Raw genomic sequence first — 22945 nt, forward strand, 5'->3', positions numbered from 1 at the left:
CTTCTTAGTCAGGAGAAGAGAAGACTGAGGGGGGGATCTTATTACTGCTTCTAAATACTTAAGGGGTGGGTGCCAGAAGGATGGGGCCAGTCTTTTTTCAGTGGTGCCCAGTGACAGGACAAGAGGTAGCAGGCACAAACGTGGTCATAGGAAGTTCCATCTAAACATGAGGAGGAACTTCTTTACTTTGAGGGTGGCAGAGCACTGAAACAAGCTGCCCGAAGAGGTTGTGGAGTCTCCTTCTCTGGAGATATTCAAAACTCACCTGGACGCATTCCTGTGCAATCTGCTCTGGATGAACCTGCTCTGGCACAGGGGTTGGACTAGATGATCTCCAGAGGTCCCTTCCAACCCCTATCATTCTGTGATTCTGTGATTCTTCTGGTCGAAAGATTAAACCAGGTCTGAACCTGCAACCTCAAGTGTACTAAATACTTCCTAACTGATATTAAGGCCACTTAGCCAAAGATTTCACAAGGTCCTTTGCTAGGTTTTATACCCTGTCCATGTTTTTCCCTTTTAAGTAGTAATCTAGGAAAATGTATATTGGTGTGAATTAACATGGATCAGTTAAACCACACCACACACTTGCGAAGAATTAAAAGGGCCATAATCTCATAGATTTCACTCACATTATTTAAGCTGCAAGGCAGATACCATTTCCATCATTCACCCCCTAGCTTCAGTTGTCCAGAGCAGTTAAAATACTGCAGTGTACTGTACCTCTCACCCAGCCTGCAAGCCCAGATTCCTTCCTAAATCCCTATGGCGAGGAGCCCCAGCCCTGAAAGAAGGAAAAGCTTAAATCAGTGTGCCATTTCATAGGCACAAGAAATAAATCCATTGGAAAGCAGGAGTCATTAATTCTGATGCTCATGGAATTGCATGTTTACCTGTGAAAAGTTTTTTAATCTGACATCCTTAAATTACTTCAGTTCCTACTTTGTCCCAAATGAAATCAGGTTTTATGAAAAATTCTGCAGGTGATTAATTGGTTTCAAAGCCTTCCGAATACACTCAGCATTTCCACTGAAATTAGTCTTCTTTTCACAGGAGAGAAATGATGTTACTGGAAAGCATATTACACCAGCCTACTTCTTCTGGATTAAACGTGCTTGAAATAAATGTCATTCCTTTTCCCAGTGTACAATTTATCATTTCAGAGTGAGAAAACTTATTATCTTCATTTTATCACTGTGTTGTGTAACATTTTTCCATGTCATTTTACAAAAAATTATTTGACATATTAAAACTGGAAACATACTGCTCAGAGACCAGTCTCTGTTACACACACACTGCAATTACGTGCAACTTTATTAGGCATTTCACCAGCAGTATCTCAAGGACTTGGAGCTTCATTAAATAAAGGATTTAGGTGCCTAAAGAGACATCTATCTCCTTTCATGGGATTTGGCAAACTAGGTTCAAATCTGCAATCCAACCTGTTGTGCTCAGCTACTACCCATCCTTGTATTCACTAGACTCTGAAGGCACCAAAGGATTTGACCTTGCAGCTCTTTAATTGCTTAGACATGTTGTTCTGGGCATTACAGGAACTGACCTACTTCAGACAGGGCTGAATGGCTTTGCATCTAGCTCACACCTACCAAAATGATTTCACTCCAGAAACTGCAAATGAAACTCCTCTCATGGAACCTACCGTGCAGAAAAAGGGCTGAGCAGTTAAACTAGGCTACTTCCACAGCTAACGTGGAGAAGCAGGCACTTTCAGAGAGCCATCCCTCTGTTCTACTTCAGTTATCTGCATTAGGATGCAAGATGTTGCAGTTACACCAGTCACGGTACAGGATGTCTAAGAAGACCGTTTCAGATTTAGATGTCTGCACTGTAATACTCAGATAAATCCCCAAATAGGTGTTCTCCCCATTTTACATGGCACAGTGGGATATTGCAATAGACATCCCTGTATAAGCTAGGAACAAGCTGGCACACTGAAGTAGTGTAGGGCTCTACAGTAAAGACATATCGGTTCAGCAGAGTTACCTTGCTTACTTGACCACACAGATGCAATGATACTAATGCCCATCCTGGTAGTACCTCAGGGATTTATGTGTCTGCAGTGTATTATGTGTGTGTATATATAGCATGTTAATACAGAGTATTATGCACTGTGTAAGTCACCTACTACGCCTGGCACAACAGAAAAGCTCAAAATGTATCCAGCACACCAAAAGGATAAATCGCCTCATGAAACGCACTTTTTCATACTTTCGACAGAAGTGTGGTCTCAGCCTCTTTTCCTACCATCACAGAATCACAGAATCACAGATTCATTATTCATATGCTAAGAGGGATCGGAGAGCCTGAGAACCTGGACCACCTTTTCCATTCCCAGAAGGGATCCATGGGGGAAGCTGCCAGCAGGAGCCTCCCATCCTTCCTCTACTGCAAAGACTGCGAGAGCCCTGGTCCAGAAGATGTGCAAGCAAGAGCCTGACTCTGCAGCTTGGCACTTGCCTGGAGCATGGGTCCTGGCCAGCAACAGCTGCAGCATACGAATGGAGCTTTCGTCCCAAATCCTGCATCCTTGTACTGGAACTGGGGATATTGAGAACAACATGGAGATTCAATGGACCACAAAAAATTATCCTCCAGCAATAGGAAAGCTAGCATATGCATTTAGCCACCCTATTATCAGTTAGCCAAGAAATGTGGTACTAAGGACACAAGTACACAGTGCATTTAATACCATTCAGTAATGATTGAACAGGAGAAACCTGCTCTCTTCGAAGATCTTCCATGCCCTTTTGTCTTTTGTAGCACTGAATAGGAAGACATGAATGGCTCATCAATTCATACCCCAGCACCACACCAGTGTGCTCAGTTATAACATGAGGAGTATGTTCTGGTCTCACAGAAAGAGATCTTACAGGAAAACTCATTAGAAAAGTAATCTCTTATGGATATGGCATTAATATATACATATAGTCTCAGGGTCCTAGCCAGTACATTATTATTTTAGTACAGCTGTAACTAAATTTAATACCCCAATAGATAGTGAATGCTGAGTGCCAGGAAAAACAAAGTATTGCATGATTGCACATTCTCAGGTGAAGGTTTGTTTAAGGCAACATGGCATCATACGTCTTTATTAGATCATCACAGGTGACTTGAGGAGAACTTAGGGCTAGATCCAAAGACAGTGTAGGTGGACAGACCTCCCAGGAAATCAGTGGAGGTCTTCTTGTTCATCACAGATGATCTGGCCCGGCGAAACCACACTCCATTTTATTCTGTTATGCTGCTTTATGAGTTTGTTCTGCTGCTTGGCTGTGAAGTGAGTGAGAAAGTAGGTGTTAAGTTCAACATGTATGGGAATTCCCAGAGACTTGTCTTTCCTTGACCAGGTGTGAAGGTCTGCAGGTCTACTTCTCTAGCCTCTTTCTCCTGGACGTATTGCAGTTAACAGCACACAAGAAACAATTCAGCTGCAAGTTTCAGCAGGTTCTAAATATTGCTAAGCATTTTTTGTTAATTTCCCATAATATTTTCACACTGTAAAAGGATTTTCTTTTTTATTGTAACACATTATTGCACACTGCATGCTCATAATTACCTAATATTTCCGTGCTCTATAGATTTCTCTTGATTGTTAATATTAAAAGGCTTATTAAGAACCTCTCTACCAGCTTATGGTCTGCACATATACTTAAAGGGCTGGCAAACTTGGCATAGGATAAATGTCACTTTTAAAATATGTTACAGATAGAGTAAAGTGGAGGTTAAAAAAATAGAGATTATAGTGTTGAGTAAATGTCATGACTGCCAGAATCAATTGAAAATGAGCATTCTTGCTGGCCTTAGCTGGAATGAAAAGAGACTTCTCCTCCCCCAAGCCTGGTCCCAGAGGAGTACAATCAGGATGGTACTAATGAGCAAAAAACTCACAAGGTAGGGGTGATGTTTCCTTCAGAAACACTATATGCATTGGTGCCCTGAGCCCCCTAAGGACCTAAAATCTGTTATTGTTCCTCCTGGGAGGTCCGTTTACACTTAACACACATCTGGCTTAATTAGGTTGACAGCTGCTGCAGGTACTATTGGACAAGGTCCAGGCATCAGAGTGCATTAGCATTTGTTTAATGGTTTAACCTTTCATAATCTGATCTCCACTGCGTAAATGAAGCAGAGAGATATCTTTTATTACTTGTTAATGTGTGTTGTGTGTGTATGCGCATACGCACACTCACAAAAACATGCAAGCAATCCACATCAAATATGTTCCACTGTGCATTGAAAATCAAAATCTTTTCCAACTGTAAACTTTTGATTAAATAAATCCAGCTCCAAATTAAGCAAAAATTAACAAGATTAAAAGTGAAAACAGCAGTAATCACACTGTATATAAAGACAGAAGAAAATTTAATTACTTTCAAGTACAGAAAGCAGCCACCACATACTCACAACCAGATTTTGTATACCTATGTTTTTCATGTCTTAATTAAAAAGAAACAAACCAGGACAGAGAAAAAGGGGTTATGGTTTTTGCTGCCTACATAAACGAAGCCAACATAGAAGGTGGTCCAGCACAGACTCATGTTTGGCAATAAAGCTCATGTTCTTCATATTTTTTAAATAGATCCAATGAACAAAATAGGCCTGATTCTGCCCCCAAATAAAAGCAGAGTAATTCATTCAAAGTCACTAGAAAGAACCTGGTTTTACACTTGTGTACCTGAGGGAAGAATATGGCTCAAATGATTAGGCATGTGCTTTGTTTTCTCAAGAGAACCCTTTCCCTGTGTCCATTGAAAGCATTTTTTTTCACTTTTAAATATTCTTTTATGTCTAATTGGCTTCTTTCCACAGTAACTCCCTGTAAAAATAGCCTTTGGCAAGGCAGCCAACTTCAGCACAAGCCCAAACCTTATTGTATCATTGAAAGCAAAACCAAATCCAAAGGCACCTTTCCAACTCCAATCAGCTTGCTTTATACACCAACGTGCTCATTTACCTGACAAATTATTGTTCACCTTTCTAGTGACTCCCAGACTGCAATACTCCACGTTTGGAGACTTTAAACATCAAAACAAAGAAAATTCTGTATAGTTTAAATATGAATAAAGCAAGCCCTTCAGAATGTTCTATTTCAGCGTATGTTCTCACCACGGTCTTAGCATGTGTCAAATATTCTGTGTGGCTTGGTCCAGATGGAGGACAGCAGCCTTCTACACTTGCCATATAATAAGATATTTCTTTGGCTGAGGTACTGCAGTTTTGCACTACATTGCTGAGGAGCAGAGGTTTGAGCTCTGCTACAGAACACATCCCAAGACTGGACTCTCAAGAGATGCATTTGGATTTTTTTGCCCATGTGGGACATTTTGTCATTGCCTGTCCTACGTCTGACTCTCTCAGGTTATAATGCATCTTGGTGAAGCAGCTCAGGATACCAGCATCACGCAATAGTCACAGAATCACAGAATCACAGAATCACTACGGTTGGAAAAGACCTGTAAGATCATCAAGTCCAACCTGGAAAAAAAAAAAAAACAAAAAAACAAAACACAACCCACGCAAGCCAACCACCACACAACAACAACAAGGCACAACACACCAAAAACCAACCCACCCAACACCACACAGCACCATGTCCATCAAGCTACATCCCACAATGCCACATCCACACGCTCCTTGAATACCTCCAGGGAGGGTGACTCTACCACCTCCCTGGGCAGCCTGTTCCAATGTTTCACTACTCTCTCAGTAAAGAACTTTTTCCTAATATCTAGCCTGAACCTCCCCTGGCACAACTTGAGGCCATTTCCTCTTGTCCTGTCACTCGTCACTTGGGAGAAGAGACCAACACCCACCTCTCTGCAACCCCCTTTCAGGTAATTGTAGAGAGCGATGAGGTCTCCCCTCAGCCTCCTCTTCTCCAGGCTAAACAACCCCAGCTCCCTCAGCCGCTCCTCATAAGACTTGTGTTCCAGACCCCTCACCAGCTTCGTCGCCCTTCTCTGGACACGCTCCAGCACCTCCATGTCTTTCTTGTAGTGAGGGGCCCAAAACTGAACACAGTATTCGAGGTGCGGCCTCACCAGAGCCGAGTACAGAGGCATGATCACCTCCCTGCTCCTGCTGGCCACGAGTGCATGTGGAAACATGATTAGAAACAGTACATATATTGAACGTCTTTGCCTTCCCTATTTCAGGGCAAGAGCATAGAGGCCAACATTTTCCAATCATCTCATGCGTATTAGGTTTTCACACTCTAATTCCCTTTTAGAAGGGAATTTTCTTCTCTGTTTAAGTGAGTAAACTTCTTTATAAGCAGAGTAAACAAAGCTTTAATGAGAATATTGAGGTTATTGACTGGATCAGGGTTTCAGGACCATTAAGCAACTGCTGTTCAAGCATCTTTGGTGCTTATAGTGCTTGTTATTTCACACATAAGCTCTCTTAAGCCACCTCTAAATCATGTAATAGAGTTTGGTACACAGACTCTTGTGCTAGTAGAGTAGTGGCTATGCTGGAAAATCCACCCTGGGGCACAGAAGCCCATGAGGACTTAATGCAAGATGTATCATGATGTACCCTTGCTCAGTTCCAGCAAGCGTCACATATTTATGTTGTTGGCAAAAAAAAAGAGCAACTAATGTAGTATGAGGGGAAAAAAGAGAAAGACTTGAGGAACATACTGGGGCCTTGAATCTTTTGGGAAAAGTTAAAAGATGAAAAAAATATGTAGTAGCCTTTTGGTTTCTGGATCACACAAGCCATGCCAAAATAGATGGGCACAGGATTTTCCCTGATCACACTCACACAAAGTCATCTGCTGGAAGAGGTACAGTTCTGCTGCATAATGTAGTTTCCTACATAATTTAATATCCTTTTTGTTGGCATACTTGAAGGAAGTTTTGGGGAATCTTTTTGTCTCCTGTATTTAAACCATGCCCAGTTCCATATCAAATATAATACCTTCAGGACTGACCATGGTCTCCTGCTGAACCTGTCTGCTAGTATGACAGCTTGAAATTCACTTTCCACAGATAGAAGTAAAAATCTGTTGGTGAAAGTTAATGAAAAACAAAGAAAAATGGAGTTGGATGGCACAGTTTGATAACATTTGGCCTCCACAGCTTTGTGTTGAGGAGGAGTTCTGCAGGAAATTTATTTGGGACTCTCTAAATGCTTAAAATTAGCTACCATACTTAAATACTTTGCTGAATTGCTGCCTTACCCTGGAGAGAAAACAGCTCACTGTAATCCCATTGGTATCAGATTTCCATTCCCAGCCTCCCTGAAAAATCAATGTACTGCATGAAAATCAATCCCTACTCAGAATGTGACTCAAAATGTTTTGATTTTTGAAGAAAGGTTCCTTCTAACAAGATAAAATCCAACTACACCTTGAGGCAGCCAAAGTATAATCCTACAATACATCCCTGTGTCTGATTGCTTACCTTGGTCCATGTTGTGTGCTCCTGCTTGTGTTCCTGGATGATGTTTGGAAGGGATTTCTGGAGGGGTTCTGTACCTTTTATCTCCTAATATATATTATTATTGTGTGCATTTACTACAATTAATAACAGCAACAACAACAACAGTTTTCAGATTGTTCTTAAAGGGGAGTGAATCATTGCCTATGCTTTGCAAGTGGAGAAATGGTGGTACAGATGATTGCCGAAAGTACTGCGACTAAAAGAGCCATGGCTGGTAGATGAAGAAGGGAGACAGAAGCACGTCTCCTGAGACCAGATCTAGCATTTGAAAAGTACACTGTCTTACATTAGAAATCCTGGAAATCACCACGAGGTGTCATTAACTTCAGTTGGTTACATATTTTACCAAGTAAATGAACTGCCTTGAGATAAACAGTCTATGTCTCTGCCATCACACCAACACCTCAATTTTGTGTGCTACGTCTTTTCTTTCCTCTGATCAAGGCCACTCATTCTGGAGAGCACAGAATGGCTGTGGACATCATGAGGGGCCAAATTATTTCAGCAGCTGTGCTCAGTTCACGTACCTGTGGGAAAACACAAAAATCCATAGAGGGTACTCTTCCACTTTATGTTAATGATTGCAAAGCTGTTCCAAGCGTCCCTCCAAAATAAAACCCAACTGTCACCATAAAACTGAACAATTTTTTGGTCATAAAATTGAAGCTTGTTTGTGTTCTTCAAGTCATGGCTACATTCAGATAGAAAACTCTGTGAAGTAAAAAATGAGAAATGGACAAATGACTGGATGTGTGGTGCAATGGAGAAGGAAGAATTGAAAATGATCCCAGAGTATAAAGACCTGCAAAACAAAAAGAATTATGGCATTTTGAGAAGGACCTTCTGGACAGGAAGGATGTATTTAAGGGACACAACCTTACAGTTCTTGTAAACACTTTTCTAATAAGACATTTTTCTCTGTTAATGTTGCTAGTTGGCTGCCTCTGTGACCAAGAGCGAGAGTCCTGGACAGTTGGTGTAAACCAGATTAGAGACCCTCCTCACTTTTGAAATGGAAACCAGATGGCAGGTTTGAAAATCTCAGTCATGGACTGGCTCTCTCCCCAAATATTTTAAATATTACATTAAATATCTCTAAGGGAAAGTTAATCATGAAGATGGTGCACTGTATTGAAGAAAATTGACAATAAGTATTTCCTGTTACTAAAATCGCTTTGCATAATACTGAAAATGAAGTTCCAGTATTAGCAAAATATGTTGTATTATGAAATCAAGTAACTTTGCATAAAACCAGCATATGACTGTAAGTTGTGATTCAGTCACAACAGTTTGACACCTGCCTGAGAACTATGGGGTTACTGAGTCAAATTATGAATCCTCCCTGCTGAGGGGAGTCATCAAACATTACCCATCTGACTAGCACGCCTCTGGAGAAAAAATACAACAATAAATGTTTCTGTTATGTGATGCCCCCTTTACTGGGAGGGCAAAGCAGAATCAGATGTCTGTTGACTTTGTGAGGAAAGGTGTTGCAGAGGGGGAAGGGTTGTTACAAACCACTCAGCTAATGCCCTGTGTCATCCGACGGGCAATCCTCCTCTGTTGTCTCTGCTGCCAGTCTCTTGGTGAAACAAAATTACTGAAAAAAGAATTTTAAAACCCATAGCATTTAGGTAAGAGAAAAACAAGTAAGTGCTTTTCCTTGAGAACTAATTTTAGGCTTTGGGCTAAAATACTCCACTATTGAACTTAACTGTTTTCACTACCGAAATCAACCACTAAGCTTTAGAGAAGTGATAAATTAAATGTGCTTGTATACTGCCTCAGCCCACCACAGTGACACAGATCTTGGCTGGCTCTTCCCACAACCCACACTACAATTTCTAAACTATAAACTAAGGCAAGGAGTCCCCAAAAGGCTGTCTTTCCCCATCAATCTATAGGTCTGTGTGGGCAAGGCGAGGGTGTGAAGGCGATAAGATTTTTAACAGCCGGAATGGTGGAAAATTGAAATTCCTGGTACTGTTTCCCATTTTCAGCTTCAATTAAAAGGCTTCATGGAGAAAGCTTCTTACCACATGAAGGCAACCACATCTTATAGCTGTCCCTAATTCAGCCACCTGCAACCTGCAAGATTAGCAGGCTTGCTGAGGCAGTCCTGTGCTCCCTCTGCCCATCCCCAGTAGCTGGCACAGGGCAGAAAGCAGGGATTGCGGAGGGATCTGACTTTTTGTACTGGAGCTATCACCACACACTTTAGTTAAGTGAACAAACTGGAGGGAACCTTTTTTTGTTGTTCCTGAGATATGATGGCTTGTGCATGCTTTCTCTCTCTAAAGAGGGTAATGGCAACTTCTTCTTTTACTCTGGACCTCTGGCTATTACTGTGGTTCAGATTTTTCATTACTAACGTTAGTGCTTCAGAGCAAAAATTACCATCTACCGTCAGAAAAAATAGGAGACTTTCTTCTGTCCATTATGAGACATGGTCACAGTCAAATATGAACTTGGGAATTCAATTCCCTCCAATTTAAAGGTGAAGATTAGGAAAATAATGCTATTGGATCTCAAAATTAAAAAAAACCACAACAAAACACTGTAAATATCTGGGAAGTGATGTGTTTAGCTGACCCCTGGTTTTGGTCTGTTTTGGTCTTTCTTCCTGCAGTGGAGGAGAGTACAACATGTGGTGGAATGAAGTCTCCGGATCTCTTCATTGCACTGGAAAGCTACAGCTTCTGTATGTTGAGTCATGCCCAGATCCCCTGTGTAGCTCGTTCAGCAGAGGGGACTGCAAATATGGTGGCAGCTACAGAGCATTTGATCCACCCAGGCCTGCTGTGACACAAGCCACAAGGATACAGTGGAAAAAACAACAGTCAATATTCTTATTTTATCATTTCCTCCCTCATCTTAAAATATATGTATATATTAATTCATGTCTCTTTACATTGTCAGACAGGAATATTTAAGAGGGATATAGGGTTTTTTATCATCCTCCAAGATTTCCAGTGAAGTATAATTTGAATACAAACATCTGGGTTGTTTGGACTAGTCTTTTTCTACAGATAGCAGTTCTCCAGTTGACTTCACAAAGCCAACAATTACATGAGACAAACACTATGCAACTCTCATCTAGGTAAAATGATTTAAAGCCACATGCTCCCTGCGCCATTGCCTATTATTTGAGAGAAAGCACATAGTTTCAAGTCTGTTGAATTTAGGCCACCATTTTTAGGACCAGTAGATCGCATCAGTTCCTCAAAGAGGAGTCAAGAAAATGTGGAAGATGGAACAACAGATAGGAAGTCTTGCTTTCCCAGACAGTGTTTTCCTTCCTTTTCTGTTTTGCCAGTGTTACATATTTTCTGACCTATCATGGAAGATAAAATCTGTTTTTATGCAGTTACTTAACACGTTAGCCTTTGCGACACTAAAAATAATGCATTTAAATGTGATATTTGTGACTATGTGCCCAGCATGCAAGACCCTACTCATCATTTCCTTACATTCAAATTAGGCCTAAGGGATTTTGAGTGCAATTATAGTGCTGACTGGATTAGTACAATTGGTTAAAAATGCAAGGATATTTCATCAGCTGTTGCTGAGGCTCATGAGTTATGGACCCAATGAAACAGTCTGTGGAAGTAAGGGCAGGATGTGAAAAACTAGTTCAGTTATATCCAATGATAAAAGTAAGAGGAAGCATTAAATATGGGAAACTCAAAATAGTCCGTGGCAGTCATAAAATCGGTTGAAGCAAACCGATACAGGCTTGCAAGGCAAGTGAATAAGATGATGAAGCAAATGGGAAATGCACCTATTGCAATAGATAGGACCTCCAAAAATGCAGAGAACTTTGGATGTGCTGTGAAAAGATTGAAGCACACCTGTCATACAACAGTTGCCTTTTGTAGCTGAGTATACAAACAAGCAAGAACAAAAAGTATGTATATATTTAAGGTGATGCTGAGTGTTCTGTGAACAAAACAGAAGGCTCAAAATATAAAATTAATATTTATATTAATATTTATAAAATAAAAATAAATACTTCACTGAGAATTCTGCTAAAGTTATGACTGTTAACATTTCTAAAAAAGTATTACTTTCTGGTACTATGCTTAATGTATGAAATAATACATTGCGTGCAGTGTGCCAACAGCTATGTGCTTGTAAAAGCACGTGTTTTCAAGGTGCAGATAGACACCACTGTACTACAAATAAAACTGGAGTAGGACAGATTAAATGGCTCAGCAATAGTCCCTATATTCTACTTATAAAAGCAAAAGCAATAGATACAATAGTTTTTAAATTACAAATAAAATTAATTTAACAACTTTTGAGATTCTTCTCACAGATTCTATTATGAAAGTGTTTTCTCATTTAAACAAAGAACAAGTTGTCCGAAACCTGATAAGTTTGGAAAAGAAAACAATCTAGGTATTTTGGTGAGGAAGGGTTTCTCTAGGTTAAATTAGTCATAACTTGTTCTTGGAAAAACATACAAAGAAAGGATAAGTCAAATTCTTCTGTAATATGCATGTAGACAAGAACTGCATTTGAAGATTAATTATCTCATTATTTTGCTAATATGCTGTAATTAACTGAGCTATAGCAGTGAAATTACTAAATGTGGGATTACTATTCCAGATTTGAATTAGCTTGTATCTCAGAAATGTTCTTCACTACACCTCAGCTTTAGGACATAAGCCTAATTAAATTACCACTTTATTTGCTGCAGCTGCTTCATAAATTTGCACTTCAAAATAGTTCCATCATTCACCATGTCATTTCCTGTGTTTTGTAATTATTGGCTGGTAAAATATTAAACCCAAGGAGTTTAACAATAGCACAGTAGCTTTTCCTTACACTCAAATTAGGCCTAAGGGATTCTGAGTGCAATTATGGTGTTGACTGGATTAGTACAATTGTTAAAAATGCAAGGATATTTCATCAGCTATTCCTGAGGCTTGTGGATTATGCCCAAGAAAATGAAGCTTTAATTTCATCTAAGTTCCTTCCATTATTTCTGGGGGAGAAAAAAAAATAAACTCAGTAGTTATACAGGACCAAGAAGACAAAACAGGCTGAATAAAACGTCAGTGGGATTTTCACCATTACCTTCAAAGAAGTCACGTTTTCATCTTATCTACATTTCTTTTAATGTAAGAAACACATTACATTAGGTTTTGGGGGAGTTCATATTTCTTTTGCAGAAGCTCTAAATAGAATTTGTATATTTTTTCTTACATTCCTTTTTCCAGGATTTTACCATTACTTGTGCAACTGCTAAAAGAAGAGGAAAAAACCATAGAACTCCCTATTAAAGCTGGATATGAGAGAATATACTTTACCAATACCAAACCTACTTGAACTTTTGCCTTTTGGAGCGGTTACATCTTAAAGGGACATATTACCATGGCAGTTTGCCACAGATCACTGCTCCTGTAGTACAGTCAGGTACGGGCAGCCGTGCTTGTCTGGTATTTTAATACCTGACTGCTTCAAGTCAGATGTCATTCCAGAGCTATTACCATTACTCAGAAATAGCTGGAATGATAGCTGTAGGCAGTCTACCATTTCAGGAGAGATATTGGTTTCTGGGTAGTCCTGAAATGTGCAAAGCCATCCTATAGTATTTCTTCTAGACATGATTTCAATTACAGGACCTGGTTATCAGTCCCCATTGGCATTCTTTGTAATCATCTGCTGTATGCAAAGATGCAATATCATTAAAATGACATTATTATTCATGAATACATTTGGAAAATCTCATTCATCATACATCCCTTAGAAAAACTAAAATAACAAATACAAGCAAGGTCGTTCATCTTTCTGGGATGTTGCAAATTGGAAGCATCATGACTAACCATGGTGCTTTGCTTATGAAAACACTTATTTTCATTCTTATTTTTTGTGGATTTTGGGCCTTTTGAATGCAGTGGACAGAACGTTGCCTTAAACTACCAAAATAAATTGTGGATCTTCTCTGCCATTCTCCTGAGGCAACAAAAATCCTATCAAAATTGCAGGTGGGGAAGCCCTCTTCCCACAGGAAAATGATTCAGGATGTTTCTACAGAGGGATTTCTACCTTGTAAGCTCTATAGCTTCTTGATATCATCCAAAGGTCACTTGAATGGAGCAGAATACATACATTTGTAACAAATAGGACAGTGATACTAAGAGACATTTCACAGCTATGAAATACAAGGACAATCTTCCCAAACTATAGGAAAACATTTCTGCATAAAAGGAAAAAAAAAAAAAATCATATTCTGAGTTTGGAGAGACCTTAATCAAAACCTATGGGAAATGTAGGCAATAAGAATGGATCCTTTTAAAGCAATCTGACTTTTTAAGGAAGTTGTATTAGACAAAATAACTGTCAAACTTAAATCTTCAATTGACTCGTCAGTGGCTATCAATCATCATAGCTCCATCTGTTTGAGTGCCACTATCCCAACACACATCAGTTGTGACTCTGAGTTTTCAGTGTTTGGATACCAGCCTGATAAAGAAAGATAATCAAGTAGTCACACAGATATGTATCATCTCAGAGATAATATTCAGTAGCAGATAAAATCATTCTCTTGATGGATAGCTCTAGGAGGTTCTCTGTGTATTTTTTTTGTGGCCAGGAAACCCAACCATAGTCATCAAACCTGTATGGCAAAGCAGATGCAGCAAGACTAGCTTTCAGTCTTTCAAGGATGTCACCATGTAAATATATACTCCTTACAAAAACTGCATTATAAACCCCTTTGTATTTCTTGAATGGCTAAAATAATTCCCTTATAGTAACTGTGAAAATCCTCTTTCACAAAAAGTAAAAGGAAGTTCCAGACATCAGTAAACCTGGCTCAGAGGGATTTCAGAGTACAAATCTCCATCTTAATATTGATTCTCTACCTAGCTAAGATAGGATCTCAAAAATCCATTTCTGAACACTACTACATTTTTGGAGCAGCCCAGATCCATATCCATACATGGATTTCACAGTTTAGGGTAGTCACTTTTAGAATAAATGAAATCTCTTCCCAAAACTGAAGTATTATTTTTAACTTTATTACCACTTCTTTCCCTTCTTCCCCAAAAAAGAAATTAATCCTATAAACAAGAGCTTCAATCTATAGTATTCTGTGATTGCATACTCTTGACCATGGGCAGGAAATTGGTCTCAGTGATATGACTACTGGATAGTCAGTGTCCAGAGATTACAACTGCTGCAAGTTAATTAATTCCTATACCTCTGTAATGGATGTTGCTCTGTTAATAGTGTGTTCAATAAAAGAGGTGATGAAAGAGATGATGAAGTATGCTGGAAAAGTGAAAAATGAAATAACAATGGTTATAAAAGGTACAGTGTAATATGGTGAATGCAATTTGCTCAATACACTTAGTGTTGTCCATAAAAAATCTCATCCTGTTCTCAGCAGGGAAGTAGGCTGTGCTGTGTGTACTATCTATGGAGTCCTTCAGCAGTTTAATGTGACCAAACTAAATTACTTCCCCTGCATCTATTTAAAATATGCCCAAAAGATATCATTTCTGGGTGGACAGATTGTATTAAGGCAAAGAAATACAGGAGGCATACTGACAAATATTAGGCTCTCGTATATAGGCACATTCCATAATGTTCAGCATGTAAAGCTTTTTAATTTTTGCCTCCCATATTCAAAATGATATGGGAAGACATCCAACTCCTAATTTATTACTCTTCTTAATTATGGTCTACATGTGCAATGTGGTAGTTAGTGGTTAGCGGTGAAAAAGTATTTATGACTAAAAAGCTCCTTCAGAATTGAAGCGAATTTCTTCAGGTTAGTGTCTTTACCATCCCAAAGATAAGGAAAGTGGGAGGGCCAATATACAATGGATATATTACGGTGTTACATGTTTTTATGTTTTTCTGTGTGTTAAGTATTTTTGATACTTATTATGTATCAGCTCTCTAAGATGATGAACAGGCAAATTCATTTGTCTTCCATGCCTCAAAGGACATAACAGCATGCTGAATCAGCCCATTAAATCTCAGTGGTGCAAATGTTGCCTTTTATCCTTTTCTACCTCTGATAAACCATGTGCTGATGAAAATCAAAACATGTAAGTGTGTGTAAGAATGGTGAAAACTTGTTAGATGCTGAAATGACAGCAGAAAAAATATTCAGAAAGGCTCAGCAGTTAGCAGTGGCTGACATCCCTGTCCGGACTGTATCCTGCAGTCTATAGCATCCCTGCCCACGTCTGAGGAGGGATGGGAAGACGTAAAAGCCCTTTTACCTTCTCCCAGGTGAATCCAGACCCACCAGGCCTGTAATTGGGACCAGCGTAAGGACTTGTGCTCCTGCCAATCCCATGTTGCCATATGTCCCCCTTCCCGAGCTGTCCCGTGTTGCCATCTGTCCCCACGCCAACCCGGCCGCTCAGGGCCATCTGCTTCTGCCTGACCCATCCCACGGGGCCAGCTGTCTCGCCCCTCTCTAGGCTGGTACAGCCACACACCTTTTCTAGAGGTACACAAGTTCCTACCAGCCATGGATAAATATCTGCTAAAAGGGGCAGAAAACATGAGCAGCAGCCTAGAAAAATCAATTTGTTCTGTCTGCATTTCTTAATCAGTGTCTAGTTCAGGTTTCGGTATGAAACCTTTTTTTGCAAGTCCTTAAAAGTTTTGGTGCTGACATTTTATTGAAACTCTGAGCTCAGGTGGCAGAATTGGAACTGGGAGACGGTGGGATTTTTTTTTGCAATGCGCCCATTACTCTGGTGCCACGTAGGAGCTCATTTGGGAACACAAGGAGTTTGCAAATCTGTTCCTGCACCTTCATAAAAGCCTGGCTTTGAGTCTTCAGAGTTATTAAGCTCATCTCAAATGTAGTACCATTAAAGTGGTGGCACACAAGGAAATAATCCCATCTATTGCCCAGCTTTTTGAAAAGTCTGAGTCTACAAAGCTATATTTAACCAAATGAGTGGAAAAAATGGAAACACTTTTGAATTCCTATGAAAAAGCCATTTCCTTGGTCACTGTGCACACTTAGCTGTATCTAGATGAGGGATGTGGGGAGCATTTTCCACTTTCCAGTTACATATTCGCACATCCCAGCTCCCTACTGGGGCAAAACACAGGCATGCACCAGCTGACCTCCTTCTTCCCTCCCACCTTCCCACAATCTGGTTTTCACAGAAAAGAAAACTGGAGGTGTGCGCTGGACAGGAGCCATCATTTTTCCTAGCAGGTAAGTCTAGACATAGCTTATAATATCCTTCATACCAGTTCTCTTCCCTCATTTCCAATCTGTAGCACATTTTTACTTACTTATATTGAAATGAGTATTTTTAAGTGTTCCAGTTTGATTGATGTCATGGAGAAATCACTGTAATTATTGCTGCAAAATATTTAGGGAGGGATTGTTTCAACATTCTGGCTGTTTATCCAATAAAATATTTTCCCTGAAACAGTGGAGGTTAAAATATGAGATTTGAAATCCCATATGCATTGACGTAGATGCTATAACTTCTGTTGATTTCAGTAGGGCCAGAAAGCCACCCTGTGGTGAATATTCTGCTCAATCGATCTCTCCACATACCTAATCCATTTAGGTGCTTCTAAAATTACGAATCATATTATCCAGGTACTAAAGATATGAACAGCAATCTGATGCAAATTGGAGTGATCAATTCCATTGGAAAATAGAGTATTATTAAATCAGTGACACAAATAAATCTTTTCCTCAATTATTTTCATGAGGTTCAGGTTAGACATTTATGGTTTAGGTCACAGCTGTATACTTACTCTGGACTCTGCAGTAGAGGTCTTGGGTGGTTTTCAGATATTCTTTTGGCCTAAAGATGCACAAAGAATCTTAAAATGATTTCACAATGTGTAATAAGGAATGATGAGTTGCACTGACAAACTAAAATTTGTACTTTAAACATTAACACCACATGTTGTTAATCTTAAAAAGAAATTTATTCTTTAGAAGAAAATCTTCTAACTATATCATGTCCACCTCAAAGAATGAACTTGTTGCTTTCTTAAAGGATTGCTGATGAATATCGGAATATGGCTCTGTATGAAGTTACAGACATGATAAATGCAAGATTCCATTGAAAACACTGTCTGACCCCAGACTGTATGTCATTCAGTTAGGGCAAAAAGAGTAAGGACTTACCTATGTAACAGGATCATATGTTATTAGTTACTTCAGTAAGAGACATTTACAACTGAGATACTTCAGGTGAAAGCAGGGAACTGTGAAAGAAAGAATATCTCATTAGACCAATACTGTTCCTTAGCCTCTGGTCAAAGTCTGACCTCAGCTGAAGCTGGAGCCATTCTGTTTGAAAGTACAGCCAAAATGATTTGGCCTCATTTCTCCCAGAGGTGGGAATCCGCAACACCAGCTACGGCTACGCGTAGACCCTGGCACAGCAGCTACTCTGAGCATAAAGTGCACGTGAAACATGCAGCAAAGTTGGTGTCCTGGTGATCAGTTTACTGATGCCAGCCCAGTGCATTAGCTGCTTTATTGCATCAGAAAACCAAACCAAGCCCAAAAACATTGCTTTCAAAGTTTGCTTACTGTGTGCAGGCAGTGCTGCTGCAGGCTGGGATGCAGGGAGAGTGTGCTGCCTGCCTGCTGCGCTAGCAGCAGATTGCGTGGCCATGGCAAGATAGAGTTACTTACCAAAGAGCGTGTGGTAGGTTTTGATAACATACGAACAGATGCTATTGAACGCTACCCAATACTTGTGCAGTTGTGTGAAAGAGGGTGCAAGAGGGGAAAGAAAACCCCAAGATGTGGTAGAGGTACATTATCAGTCATTTTGCTATTATGAATATGAACAGCAGGTAGTCCATTAAGCCCAGTGTTTTCACTTAACAATTGGAGCTCTGATAGCCATTAGAAGCAGGTCATATTTAATAGCAGTTGACTCCCTCAACTCTTTCTCCTATAGTACATTTAAATGACTCTTTGGCAAGTGAACTGAATTTGTTTCTCCCGCACAGCATTGGGAGAGAGGATAAGGAAAGGCGTTTATTTTTGCAGAACTGGATCCCTTGCCACCCACTCCCCTCTGAATCTCAACTACTATCTGCTAAGTCAAAATGAACTTTAATAAATGAGCTGAACTCATTAGCTATGTGAAGCCCATGCTTACAGTCATAATGATTTTAAAATGTGTGGCTGCATCTTGAAGAAGAACAGAGCTTGACATAATTTCAGTTATCAAATACTGGTAATTGACACAGAGACAGGCTGTGCTTTACACTGGGTTATAATTAATCCACTTCAGTGACCTCAAAGGCTGCACTTCTGAGAAATCTACCACTTACGTTTTGATTCTTTGTCAACTACTTCAGCAGACATAAATTACAAATGAGGTACTAATGAAGTATTTCATCACCTGTTTACCTTCAGTGATCAGTTCCCTTACCCTAATTTACAGGAGGCACAATTTTTTTAAAACTACTGTCAGCTGGAGCTGCCTTTTACTCTGAGCAGTTATAAATTAGCACATAGCTGTGCTTACTCTCACCGGCTCTTTGTTCTGGTTTTAAAATACTACAGCATGGGAAGAAATAAGTTTATGTTTAGAAACTGTTGGATAAGAAGACAAAAATTTGTATTTTCTTCTGCTTCTGGTCTATTATTTTCTTTAAAGGCTCACTAAATGGAAGGAAATTTCCCACTGATATAAATACACCAAATCCTACTGTGAGTGTAACTGTGTCTATTTACACCAGTAGGGCATTTGACTCATGCAGACACTAAATCCTGCCATATTACCAAGCACTTGGAGTGATCTTGAAGTACATTTCAAAGAATCTCCTCGGTATGCTGAGGTATTGCCACTGAAATCCTTACATTACACCTGTGATGCTCACATAACTGCCTCTAATTTAAAATGGCAGGGCTCAATTTCCACACACAGGCTGAAAAAACATGGAGTAAGGGATAATTTGAGGGGTGAGTAAGCAACAACCTGACTTTCAGAGGCTGGCAGGTAAGGCACAGCCACACCAGCTGCCTCGTCCTCATCCTGACCTGCTGCTCTGATGCCTGTGGACGGCTCCCAGTTCGCTTCTGCTCCTGCCAGCAGCTCCCTTCAGTCCCTGCAATACCTTCCCATGGGCTCTGCACCATCCTCCTCCCTGATGGAGGCTCTTTTCTCTCCTAGGCACCAGTGCTTTTACCCCCATGTGTTCCTTCCAGCATCCTGATCAGTTGTCTTCAACTTGTTCCTGCTGACAACAGCTTTTCTCCTGCTTTATGTTGGTGTCTCCATCATCCTCTCCCTGTTTTGGGCTACTGTGGGGTCCACAGTAGCTTTCAACCCAACAAAAGCTAAGTATTCTCCCTGTTTTTAATGTGAGTGGTCCATATTTTATCAGCTCTTCTAAGTCAGGAAAAAATCAGAAAAATATCTTGTTTTTTCCAGAGACCTAAGAGGAAGAGTGAAGAAATTTAATTACGGGGAAAGCTACGTGTAATTTCTGAGGCCTATTTGATACCAAGCACTTCACGTGGAAGCCACTAATGGACTCACGGTTGGCTGGAGTTCAGGGCAAACTTACTTTTCAAGTCTGAACCAAACCAGTGCAGGTACTATGCGACAGATGATCTGGATTTCGTTGCACGTTGAGCTGGAACAGGAGTTTGCCTGAAAAATGAGAGTAAAACATATTTATTTTTTGACAGGGTCCTTAATTGGCTCCTTTAGGGAGTGAATTGAAGAAAAGAGACAGAGAAACAGTTAGGCTCCCATGTACTGGAGAGGGAGGCAGCGTGCAAAAGGTGGGGAGACATGAAGGATCTTGGGCAATGCAGGGGCCTCAAACACTGCCAGACATGAGGCAATGAAATGTACCTAAACGTACTATTTTTTCTACCCTTGAAAATTTCCTGTCATAAATAAAGCCATGAGTTATTGCTTAAAGAAAATTGCAATCTTTTTCTTTGTTTACTTCCACTGACAAACATTCTTGAAAAACCAAGCTGCAAACCCACAGCACCACATAACTGGAGATAAGAAGAAAGTGTAATGAAGGTACTGGGGAGTCCTTGGTGTGCGTGGTGGCCCAGGGCAGCTGTACAGCAGGGTCTCAGTGCCACCAAGGGAGAGCAAACAGCCTGTGCCCAGGAGGCATCCTGCACAGCTTCTGGACAGAGATGCTGCTGTAGCCTTCTGGGACAAAGGAAAGTTCAAAGCATAAGGCTCAGCACATGGGGGCTCAAATACATGTGCTTGGACAGTGTCTCCCAAAGGTGGAACTGTACAGACCATGTGCCTTAAAAAGTTTCCTCTTAAGCCTGTTTATGCATTCAGGTCCAGTTATCATAGAAAAGCCACAGTGTAAGTTCCTACTGCACTGGTAAAATCATATTCTGAAATAATTTGTTTCTGGGTCTGTTTTGCTCTAGGTTTTACAGCCTGCAATGCTGAGGGTAGGAATGCACTTGAGACAACTCTACTGGAAGGCCACGTGCACTGAACCCTGGACACCCTTCCCCAGACATCTCTGATTTGGAAACCCATTGCTGAGATTCATTGCCCTACGTCAGGCAGGATCTGCTCCATGATCATTGCTCGGTGGAAAGTATGGGAAAATAAAAGGCTGTGTTTGTCTTTTGAATGTGCTATTTCCTGGACCTCGCCACATCTCCTCTTTCTCTGTGTCTCTCAGCAGAACTGATCACCTCTCAGATTGCCCAGTGCTGACCACACTTGGTGCAACAAATATGTGTATCATGGGAAAAACAAAACCTGAACCCAAAACTGTCAGCAAGGCCTCACCTACTAACAATTTCCATAGGTTTTCATAACTAATTACATTGCTATACAAGGGGAAAAAGAGTTATTACCATAGCAACTGTCACAATACATAATATTGAGCATTTTTTAAATAAACTGTACTTTTTGCAGGTACAGACACATCATGATGACATATATTTTTTCTTTTCAACTTTTTCAAAAGTCATAAGCAATATGCAAAGGATCGATTTTTTTTTCAATATTGATGGGATGCTGTGTTTTGTGGTACTCCTTTTTATTAAAGAAAATTTTATTTAGAAAAGAAGTAAATCTACTTTTTTGGGGGGAAACGAGAATGGAAATTAATTATTCAGACTTTAAAAGGTAATGAAAGAAGATGGCAGTGAGGAGTAACTGTCCCTTTTTGAGGTGAGCAGCGCTACAGAGAAGCTTAATAAACTGAGTTTCTCTGTCCCCAGCAATGCTGGTGAGGTAGTGTCTACCATGCAGGATGCACCTTTTGCCCACCTCATCTCTGTGGGCAAAAAGGAGGGGTTCATCCATGACCCAGTTCATACCACTGCAAAAGCATCTCCTTTTTTCTTCTTAGATAGTCCCCAGCCAAGGCAGCAGCTGAGAGGCAGCTGAAGTATGTCTGAAAGCTGCCATCTACTTCCGTCCTGGCACTGTGCTGCTACCTATGGGATGTCCAGAATGAGAGGGGGAAAATTACTGACCTCAGAATATGAACTATTCCTTTGCTGCATTTTCGTTTCATTCAGTGGCCGCAGGCAAAAGCTGAACTTGGCCCACTTTGGTGAAGTATGCCTTCCCCCGTGGGCTGTTAGACTGTGCTTTGTGCTTAACATTGACAGATAAGACTAGTGCAGGCATGCAGGTAGGAACAGGGGATGTACTTTCTGTTGATGGTATGGAAGTGAAGCAGAAGTTACAATATCCTTCATATGCAGACAGAGATTTGATGCTATTCCTTTGATCCTATGTAGCTTCTGGATCTACCTTGAAGGAGAGAACTGTAAGGGCTGTGGGGAGAGGAAAGTCAGATTTAGAGAAGCAGTTAGGGTCTTGTGTGCTTCCAGGTGCTTGGACAAGGTTAAACAACACATGGATTTCATATGCTTCTGTGAAATGACTGAATTGTAATTCTCACTTTCATTTATTCCTTTGGTAGTCATGTGACCTTGTGCAATGTTTTAGTCTCCGTTTTATCCCCAGGACTCTTTGAATTTTAAAGGCAAACAAGAAATTGTTATTACAGTTAAAAGTAGGAGTCTGAGTAGAAGGAACCTGGAAAATAACTTCTCCCCCTCCCCCCCAGAAGCCTACATGGCAAAACCTCATGCAACTAAAACAGTTTGGGCAAATCCAAAATTGCCCTTTCCTTGCCCAGCTCAAAATATTTGAAAATGCAAAAATTCCCTGGAAAGGCCTGTGTGCCCTTCTTAGGGTTCAAACTCAGCAAAGAGCTTAAGTCCATGCTCAATTATACGCACATGCTTAAGGTCTCTGCTGAACTGAAGCCTGAACTTGTTGTCCCTCCAAGCCTTGTGATTGAGACGCATTTTCATTGTAACTCTGATATTAAAAAAAAAAAAAAGCCGCCTAGGAAAAGCTACAGAAAACAGAAGACTGTGTGTTTCTATTTTAATAATTACATGCACTTAGAAATTATAATTGCATAGTCATTAAGTCCCATTCACATAAAAACCTGGCTAGCTCATTTTTATGAAGTAA

Source organism: Gavia stellata, chromosome 1, assembly GCF_030936135.1.
Source record: "Gavia stellata isolate bGavSte3 chromosome 1, bGavSte3.hap2, whole genome shotgun sequence".
Lineage (NCBI taxonomy): Eukaryota > Metazoa > Chordata > Aves > Gaviiformes > Gaviidae > Gavia > Gavia stellata.